We start from the raw sequence: 10277 nt of genomic DNA on the forward strand, positions 1-10277 counted from the left end.
CCAACTCAACACAGTGATGCCAACTCTCATTGAGGAAGAACTCTCAAAGAATAAAAGGAAATCGCCCAAAATGAGAACATAAGGCCTGATCCCCAGCAGCTGGTATTGTTGTAGGAGCACCAGTGATCTGTATGCTATGTATAACCTGTATGCTCAAAAGGTCTGTTACACTTCCCCCCCCCACACACACACCTTTTGTCTCCTCTCCCTCTCTGAATACCTGTGAAGTGGCTTTCCCCCTCCCCATCCCTCCTGGAATGCTTGTGGGATGAATGGGCTGCTTGAACAGCTGGAAGATCAGAAGAGCTCCCAGGTAGACAAGGTGTCTGGGACTCTAATTAGGCAGCGCTCACACACCCAATGCATGGACACTGCCCGAGGTGGAGTGTGACCAACCAGACGTGGCTGAGTCATCTCCAGTCGGAGCAAGATTGTACCTCCCGTGAAGGCCCTTCACCCAGACCGCCTGGCCAGTGGTTTGCCATGTTGCAGTCCATCGTGCTTCGGGAAGACTTACCTTCATTGCACCATCCATCGCTGTGCTGTGGGACACTTACCTTGAAGAATCCTGACATCTCCAGTGCCGTGCCTGTCCTGGGAGCGTGAGTATGCAAGTGTGAGTGTGACCTGCGCCCCCCCCCCCCCCCTCTTTTGAGCTTAGCTATCAGTATAATAAAAGTGTTGCTTTCTACCAAACTCTGTTGGGTCATTAGTCCTCCCTAAGCTTACTAGCTGGCCCAATTTCGGATAACACACGTCACCAGGCACAGCCCCACTGACATCACAGGGCCAGAGCCCTAGCCGGTGTCACCAGCCCCAGCCCCAGCCCCACTGATATCACAGGGCCAGAGCCCCAGCCAGTGTTACCGGGCCCGGCCCCATTGACATCACAGGGCCAGAGCCCCCAGCCGATGTCACCGGGCCCGGCCCCATTGACATCACAGGGCCAGAGCCCCCAGCCGATGTCACCGGGCTCGGCCCTGCTGACATCACAGGGCCAGCCCCAAACCTCCTCCCCCTGCTGGCAATCCATGGGGTGGTCGGCGGAGCATGTTGTCCACGTGCACACAGATCCTCGAGGTTAGACAAGGTCATCCCCTTACCGTCCCCAAGGAGCCATTCCATCACATTTCCACACAGAGCAGTGTCGGTGTGTGTACAGTGCCCTCTTCCCAGCCCTACCTGCCAGCCTCCTTTACGAGACACAGGGCATGGACCGCACAGGGGAGGAAACAATGGAACCGATGCGGGAGCTGGCCGCAGCCAGGACTTCCGTTCCACAGGAAATTCTGACAGTTCAAAAAGGTTTTGTTCCGAATTGCAGTGAAAACCAGAAAAGGTGAAATTTCCCATGACAGCACACGGGATCTGTGGGGGGTGGGACGGGGGGGGAAGATGGGAACCAGAGCAGGGCCCAGCTGTTTGGTCTATGTTTATCCAGCACCTAACGCAGCGGGGCCCTGGGCCAGTTGTAGGGCTCCAAGGTTCTGCTGCAACACACACCACAAATAATTAATACATGTTAAATAATATTTAGTATGTGCATTGCGCCAGGCACTGTACAAACACAGGACAGGCAGATGCTCCCTGCCCCAAAGAGCGTCCAATCCAATGGGTCTATGTCTAATATTTTAGTGCTAGCTCAGGAGACCAGGCATCCAGAATTCCTGGGTTCGGTTCCCAGCTGTACCGCTCACTTGCGGTGTGACCTTGGCTTAAGCCTCTGTGCCTTCTGTAAAATGGGAGCGTCATACCTAGCTAGCTAACCGGGCTGTAGCTATGCATCGACCACTCTGAAGTCTCACATACTGGGCAAAATTAATCTCTGGAATAAGTCCACTGGGGATTAATTTGGCCCACTGAGTTAATACCCTCCTGAAAATGCCCCTATGGGGTATGAAGGGCAGGTAACAATGGGAGTTGGGGCAGGTGACCTGAGCTATTTTTGAACCTGAGACGCACAACAGGTTGCAAGCCCATTGTGGAAATCCCCATCCTCTGCTGCAGAACCACCCAGGGCCTGGACTGCTAAACTCCCAAAGAGGATGGATGGCCTGGTGGTTAGGGCTCTAGCCTGGGGCATGAGAGACCTACGTTCGATGCCCTGCTCTGCCACAGACTTCCTGTGTGACCTTGGGCAAGTCACTTAGCCTCCCTGTGCCTCAGTTCCCCATCAGTGCTGTTAATAGAGAGGAACAGCCCTGCGCTCCCCCACAGAGGTGCTGTGAGGATAGATACCCCAGAGGTTGGGAGGTGCTCAGATACCACAGCAATAGAGGCCTTAGACAGATAAGCTCCCTCTGTGTCCTGGCCCTGAGACGTCCCATTGCACTATGGCTGCCAGAGAAAGCTGCTTTCTGCTGTCGGGGGTGTTGGGGGGGGGGGGGGGTAATCACTGCACTTGGGAAGACAAGAGTCTATTGTAGGCAGCAGCTTTGGAGGAGGCCCTTGGTTGGTTCCCGGGGGGGGCTAGGTCAGTGCTGAAAGCTCCCTGCTGCCATGCACTAAAACCTGGCTAGGAAAGTGAAGACCCCCACGGCTCTGCCATGCCTAGTGGGCAGCCCTGGCTTTGCGCCTGCCCCTTGGCATGGGTGCCACGCACACCACAGTGCACAGCCTTCTACTCCCTGCTGGCAGCATTTCTCACAGCCATGGGGAAGGATCTGCATTCCTCCCTGTCAGGCTTTTAAATCGCACCCTGCTGTCTCTCGCTCGCTGAGGTGTTAGCACTCGTCCCAGGCCACAGGCTGCCAACCCACAGGGAATCGGGTGGGAGGGAGAGGCACGTGCCCAAAGCTGTTCCAGGTCTAGTTCGCAGAATTAAAGACACATGTCCCGGGGGGGATGTGGAGGGGGAGGCTGAGGCAGCATGGAATAGGACACGTCTGGTGGGGGGCGGGGGGAAGAGGGTTGGGTTGGGGGGATTGGGGTGAAACCAGCCAGCCAGCGCACTCAGTTCCAGCTGTGCTGCACTCCCCACCCCCAGGTGGTGCTGAGCCAGTATTCCCAGCCCCTCTTGGACCAGGAGCAAAGCGCCTCCTGGGGGTCAAGGGCAACTACCGTTGGAAACAGTGAGCGGGGCAGATGGGCTCCATAAAAGAGCCCTGTCATGTCCTCCTGAGTCCTTGCTGTGACCTGGGGCCAGAGCAGGGATCGCCCAGTGGATCTATCACTCTGCAGTGCAGGTCAGCCAAGGCGCTGTTGATGGAGACATCCCCTGAGCCTCCTGCCCTCTAGGGCACAGACCATCTCTTCCCTGATGTCTCTGCCTCAGGGGTGGCCCTGGGGCTGTGTTATAGTAATTCCTCATTGTGCCCAGTAGCATCTGGGATGGGAGTGTTTGGAGGGATTCTCTGGGCAGCCTGTGACACAAGCCAACAAAAGACAGGAAATTCAGCATTAAGGCCCCCAGCCGCCCACCTATCCTTAACCCCCCATGGCTCTGTGAGCTAAGGGCACAGCATGCGTACAGGTAGTTTGACACAGTTGTTAACCACTTGTGTGCTGCCAAGCACACCAGGGATGCAGGAGCCTCACGCAGGTGCCCCCATATCTCCTGGACACCATGCATCTCTGGAACATCTGTGCTTCAGAACAACATCACCGCAGCCCACTACTGCCCAGCAGCTCCTGGATAATTCAGCAGGGAAAGCGTTAATGGAGGTTTCTTACCCAAATGTCCCAGAGACACGAACCACCTAGGAAGCAAAAAAGCCCCAACAACCTCTATTTAACTAACAAGGCTGGGATGTTCAGTCTAAGGGGTGAGGTGCCCAAACCCCACTGAAATTCAATGGAAATTAGACACCCAGGAGAGAGGAAGGATGTTCCAGTGGTGGGGGCCCTAGCCTAGGCACCAGAAGATCTGGGTTCCAGTTCCTCCTCTGCCACAGACTTGGTGTGCGATGTCGGGCAAGACACACAGACTCTCTGGGCCTGAGTGCCCTACCTGCTTCCCTCCCTCACATGGGTGTAGAGGACAAATGGATTGGGAGATGCTCAGATGCTATGGTAATGGGTGCTATTAGCAGCCTCTCAGACAGAAATTCCATAGGCTCCAGCCTCCTCACAAAGAGCTACCTCCATTGAGGTCCTTTGCCTCGCCTCAGGCCTTGTGCACTGGAAGTGTGAATTGTATCTAACAATCCGCTGGGGGTGTTTTGAAGTGAATAACATTCTCTGTGTGACAGCCATACTACAAAACACCTTTGGATCATGGGCATCCTGTTTTCTGCCGGCTCTGACACTGGCTGAACAGTCAGAGAGAGAAAACATTCCTAGTACAGCTGGTGCACTCAGTATATGATCATAGGATTAACTAAACCTCCCAACCCCTCAGCGTGGTAGGGTAATATTAGCTTCATTTGATAGATAGGGAAACTAAGGCAGGAATGTTAAATGACTTTGCCAAGAAGTCAGTATAAGACCCAGGACTAGCTTAGGACTTCCCAGCCCCAGGTCTACACTACCGGACCAGCCCTCTTCTTTAGGTGTGGAGGGTGTTTTGTCTAGACTGGAGGTCAGACGGAAGATTAGAAGCCGGGGGTCAGGACTCCTGGGTTCTATTCCCATTCTGCCACTGACTCACCAGGTTTACTGCTCCAAGCCTTCTTCTCCATCTATAACATGGAAAAATAAAAATATACCTACCACTCAGGATGGGTTTTTCATTAATGCCATTATGGTATTCTGAGATCTTCAGATGAAAGTCACTGTTGAAATGCAAATTATTATTATTGCTCTTATGCACAGTCCAGCACTGTCCTGAGCATCTCAGATCCCGCATATTAGGTCTTGCTCCCCTTTATGTCCACTGTCACCATAATAGTGTCACTTGGGACTAATGATCTTCATGCTCAATGTGTCCCTGAATCCATAATGTCTGGTCACTTCGGCAAAAAAACAGCCTAGAAAGTTGGGGAACCAACCCAAACACAGCCTTGATGTTTCATCCAGCCCAAAGGCCAGCAATCAGTTCAGGTCCTTGGAACACATGAGAGCTCTTATTAGCAATCAGCGTTTTGTGTGCGCTGATGACTGCCAGATCTCTGTGACCCATCATCATCTCCTTCATTATTATTCATATTGCAGTAGCACCGAAAGCCCCAGCTGAGATGGAATGGAGCCCTGGAATCCACTCCCTACCAACTAGCCTTCAGTTCCGGCTGGCATTTTGCAGGCTGCTCCTTCCCATAAATGCATGCCCCTTTTCTGGTGGGTGAGCTGGCAAGGGGCTGTTAGACACATCTTCTCCTATCTGTGCTCCTCATGTTTGCTATTGAGGGGCCTTGCGTAAGCCTCCTGAGACATCTGCTATCGAATCTGTCAGTATGCTGCAGCATTGCCTTCATGAGCACCATATGCTCTGCTTTCTATAGCAAGGTTGACAGAACACAAGCTTCGTGGCTCCAGATTTTGATCTGGAGGGAGATTTCCTTAGGCCAAATTTTCTGCAGTTGGCTGAATGCACCTTTGGCCTCTGCTGAACAAACTGGGTCTATACACAGTCCTCTGTGTGATCTATGGAGATCGCCTTCCCCCAGAGTGATGGCACTTCACAGTGCAGAGCGTGAATTCAGAGCTTTTCAGCAGCAATTTGCTACCAACAGCCACAAGATGCAAAATGTTCTTGTTTTTCTCTCTAGCAATGTCACTGGCTTTGTTTCCAATAAAAAGTCATGGACAAAAATGAGAGACTCTATTTTTAATCTTGATTTTTTTCTTCTTGGATTTATTTTTATGTGGCAACTTCAGTATTAAGAGACTAGTGCTCAAAATTTTACACTTATTCAGCTTCTAGATAGACATCACTTAATTTCTGGACACTGGCTAAATGCATCTTAGCCCAAAAGTAGTAGTAATCCAGAGGAAAAACAGAGAGTATCGTTTTTACCCAAGGCTATGTCATTTCCTAGATCTAAGTCCTAATAAAGTACACACAATTACTTGGAATAGTCTGCATAAACCAAGCGCTGTTAACAAACAGGGAGCTGCCAGATTGACAATCTGACGAGAGCCAGTAGGGCTCAGGGAATAAATCTCCCATTTGCAGACACCTGAAAACAGGGGGTTCCAAACTGCTTCAAGGTACATTGTAATTGTTTAAAAATGTAACAGTCTCCAATATTCAATTAACCCAAACTTATTTTCAAAGAATATCAGGATTTACTGTGCAACAACTTGGAATCGCCCTCTTCCTGTGCATTCAAGTGGGAGCTGGATTCCCGGACTCCTGCTCCACTTTTCCAGCCTGGAGCGCCTGCTGGGAAGTATCAGTAAAATGATACTATTCACTGAGAGAACTGATCACAGTTTTGGGGATCATGAAAGGCAGTCAGGGATTGCTAGAAAACTCTATCAAAAATGTACTTCTTATACGACGGGCCTGATTCTCCTGTCACACCTGCTTTATACTGATGTAACTCCATTGGCTCTGGTTTATTCTTTCATAACGGAAAGGAGAATCAGATCATATTCCTATCTAGAAAATATATAATTAACTATGCAAGGTATTCTTTAATCCCTGTAATTTTCCTTCACGTTTCAGAGTGATGCATTCTGCCTTCAATGGTTTGCTGCTTTCTCGTTGCTCTGTATGAACTCTCTCTCAAATTCAAAAACATTAGCAAACTCAAGCTCTACATAACTTCATCCTCACCCATTACAATTTTACATTCAAACAACAAACACCTTTGTCCAAACCATGGGACCAGCCATGGGTGCTAGGATGGCTCCCCCACATGCCAACTTCTTCATAGGCCTCCCTGAAGAAGAATTTCTGGACAAATGCACAACGAAACAAATGATATACGTGAGATACACTGATGATATTTTCATCCTCTGGACAGATGACTTCAACTCCCTCATAAATTTCCACCACAACTTCAACAACCACCACTCATCCATTTAACTCTCTCTGGAAAACTCCCAAACTAGCATCAACTTCCTGGACACCATAATCAGCTTCAACAAAGGAACCCTACAGACAACGATATTAATGGATCCAGTAACCACCCTAAACACACCAAGAAATCTGTTATCTACAGCCAGGCACTCAGATACTACAGAATATGCTCCAAGGAGAAAGTGTGGGATAGTCACCTTAGTGCACTCAAAACTGCCTTCACCAAACAAGGACACTCCACCAGAGGAGTACATCACATCATGGAACGGGCCACCTAAATACCCCAAGAGAACCTGCTTCAATACAGAAATAAAACCCCATCTGACTTCAGCCCTACTTGTCACCTACCACACTGAACCCATATGGAGTATTATCAAACAACTACAGCCCATACTCAATGGGTACCCCATCCTGAAAGAAATCTTTCCTGAACCCCCTCTTCTGGCCTTCAAATAACCCCCCAATCTTATCATCAGAAGCAATCTCCCCACAGACCAGGACACACCAACTCAAAGCAGCACCAGACTCTGCCAGAACAACAGATGCAAAACCTGCAGACATCTCCACTGTTACAATGATCAACACCCCCCACAGCATACCTTACAAGATCCCTCATCCCCAGGTCCTATACCTGCCTCTCACAACATGGGGTGTACCTTTTCCAGTGCACTAAATGCCCCAATAACAACTGTGTAGGTGAAACAAGACAATCACAACACTTTCAAATGAACTCCCCGAGGAAAATGATAAAAGACAAAAACACCCTGTCACATGTGGGTGAACACTTTTCACAAAGCGATCTCTATATCTGCCCTGTTACGCCTCTTCCTCAAAGGAAACCTGCACAACTCTTTCAAAAGATCAGCCTGGGCATAGGCACCGACTTCCCCTCTAGCCGGGGGGTGCTCGACCCCCCCCCCTTCACCTCAGGCCCCGCCCCCACTCCACCCCTTCCCCCAAGCCGCAGCCCTGCCTCTTCCCACCCCTTCCTCCAAGCCCCCGCCCCTGTCCTGCCTCTTCCCGTCTCCTTCCCCGAGCGCGCCCCATCCCCACTCCTCCCCCTCCCTCCCAGAGCTTCCTACAAGCCGTGAAACAGCAGTTCCTGTTTGTGGGGGCTGGGGGAGCGAGGAGGTTGCTGGGAGGGAGGGCGAGGAGTTGGTCAACAGGGCCTTGGGCAGGTGAGAGGCGCTGGGGGGCAGGGGGAGCTTGGCTGCCAGTGGGTGCTTAGCACCCGCTAATTTTTCTCTGTGGGTGCTGGAACCTATGAGCCTGGGAGCTTAAATCCATAATTTTGCTAGACACTAAAAATCATGGTCTTAAAAACACTGGATTTATGGTTTATTACAACAATCTGTAATCCACTAACTCCTTTTGTCCTATGACTACAGGGGTGTTAATGGGCCATGTAATAGTCTCTGCCGAGGTTCGGCCCTCAGCGGGGCTGTGGGGTATCCCACCGCCGCGCTCTGGTCTGCCGTCAGTCCTGGTCCAGCGGCGGTCTGGGAGCAAACACACGGTTAGGGGCTCAGGCCCCTAAGCAAGGGCTGAGCCAATAGGTCAGAAAAAGCCCCGGGCCCTCAATCAGGGTGGGGCAGCAATCACGCAGTCAGGAACCCAGGGCCTTAAGCAGGGGCTGAGTCAAGGAGCAAGAGGTCCCAGCCTCTCTAGGCCAGGAGGAAGGGGGAGTCTGCCACCCAAGGAGTGGGTGGCAGGGGGGACGCAGGCCCTCCCACTCCACTGCGTCCCAGCCCAGGGCCCTAGCAGCGGCGGAAACTCGCTGCTGTCAGTGGGGATCCTGGAGACATAGGCTCTGGCAGTGCTGCAGCCAGACTGGGGTCGGTTGCCCCCGGGCTACTTCCACACTCCCCCTCGTAGGGTACCTGGGCCGTACTAGTGTCCTTGGTGCTCTCCACCAGCATCGGTTCCTCCGGGTAGGTAGCGAAGGGTACGCTCGGCTCCTCCTCAGGGTAGCTGGAAAGGGGCAGGCTCGGCTCCTCCTCGGGGTAGCTGGAAAGGGGCAGGCTTGGCCAGTCCTCAGGATACCGGGTGAGGGGTAGGCTCAGCTGGCCTGGTGAGTCAGCAGGTAGGTCGCGGCCTGCTGCTGTCTCCCAAGCGGGAGCTCGGCCACAAACGTCTGCTCTCTCCGCCGGCTTGTTCTCCACTGAGCTCTGCAGGCGGGCTTTTATACTTCCGGGTCTGCGCCGTGACCTCTGGGGGGCGGGCGCCGGACCCGGTGGCTCCGCCCACATTGGTGTTAGGGGAGGTTCGGCCCTCAGCGGGGCTGTGGGGTATCCCACCGCCTCGCTACAGGCCACTTCACCTCAAATGGTCCCTTAGAATACAGTGTGTGCTAACTACTTTAAACAATCTGTTCAATCTTGTATTTCTCTGTGACGCTCTTAGGGCTTGTCAACACTTACAACGCTGCATCGGTGCAGCTGTAGCGCTTAGTGAAGACGCTACCTGTGCCAATGGGAGAACTTCTCCTGTCGGTGTAGGTACGCCACCTCCTTCAGAGGCGGTAGCTATGTCTGCAGGAGAAGCCCCTGATCGACATAGTGCAGTCTACACTGGGGGTTAGGCTGGTCTAACTATGTCGCTCAGGGGTGTGGATTTTCTGCACCCCTTCTTCTTAGCATATGTGCAACATGCCTGAGCTGGCACGTCACCAGAATTCATCACTGAATTTGGTCTGCGTCTCCAGACCAGCTCGGCCCGGCTACTGATGGGGAGTGTGATGTGAACGCTTACCAACATAAGTCTGCAGTGTAGACCAGGGCTTAGTACCTTCCCCAGACCGGAAGAAGAGCTCTGTGTAGCTCCAAAGCTTCTCTCTCACCAACAGAAGTCGGTCCAAGAAAAGATCGTACCTCACCCACCTTGTCTCTCTCTGTCTATGTCTACACTAGAGACACCCCTGAGTGCCATAAGTTTTGCTGACATAAGTGGTAGTGTAGACATGGCCTTAATGTACACAAGGCAACTAGGCAGAGGCAGCCTTGCTGGTCTTGTGGCCATGCTAGGAACTGTGTCTGAGGACGTGTCCATTGTTTATTTCGGGGGGGGGGGGTGGGGTTTACAGGTCAGTATTTGTGGAACAGGTGTGTCAGCCTGGGTATGTGACACTGTGTGCCTCCCTGGTCCTGCGGGCCAGATTCTGAGCTCACTGACCCCAGCGCCCACTTCCACGGATTGGCTAGCAGAGCTGGGGGCCTCGGAGTTACTGGGTGTCCGAGAGATCCGGCTGGTCCTGGGCCTGTGCACGCTGGTCACTGAGTGTGGGCCTGTGCCCGAGAGTGCAAACCTGTTGTGCGTTGGCGCAGGGGCCGGTTCGAGTGGCTGCTGGATTTGCTGCAGAGTTGTAAGAAGCAGC

The sequence above is a fragment of the Emys orbicularis genome, chromosome 13 (genome assembly GCF_028017835.1).
Source record: "Emys orbicularis isolate rEmyOrb1 chromosome 13, rEmyOrb1.hap1, whole genome shotgun sequence".
Lineage (NCBI taxonomy): Eukaryota > Metazoa > Chordata > Testudines > Emydidae > Emys > Emys orbicularis.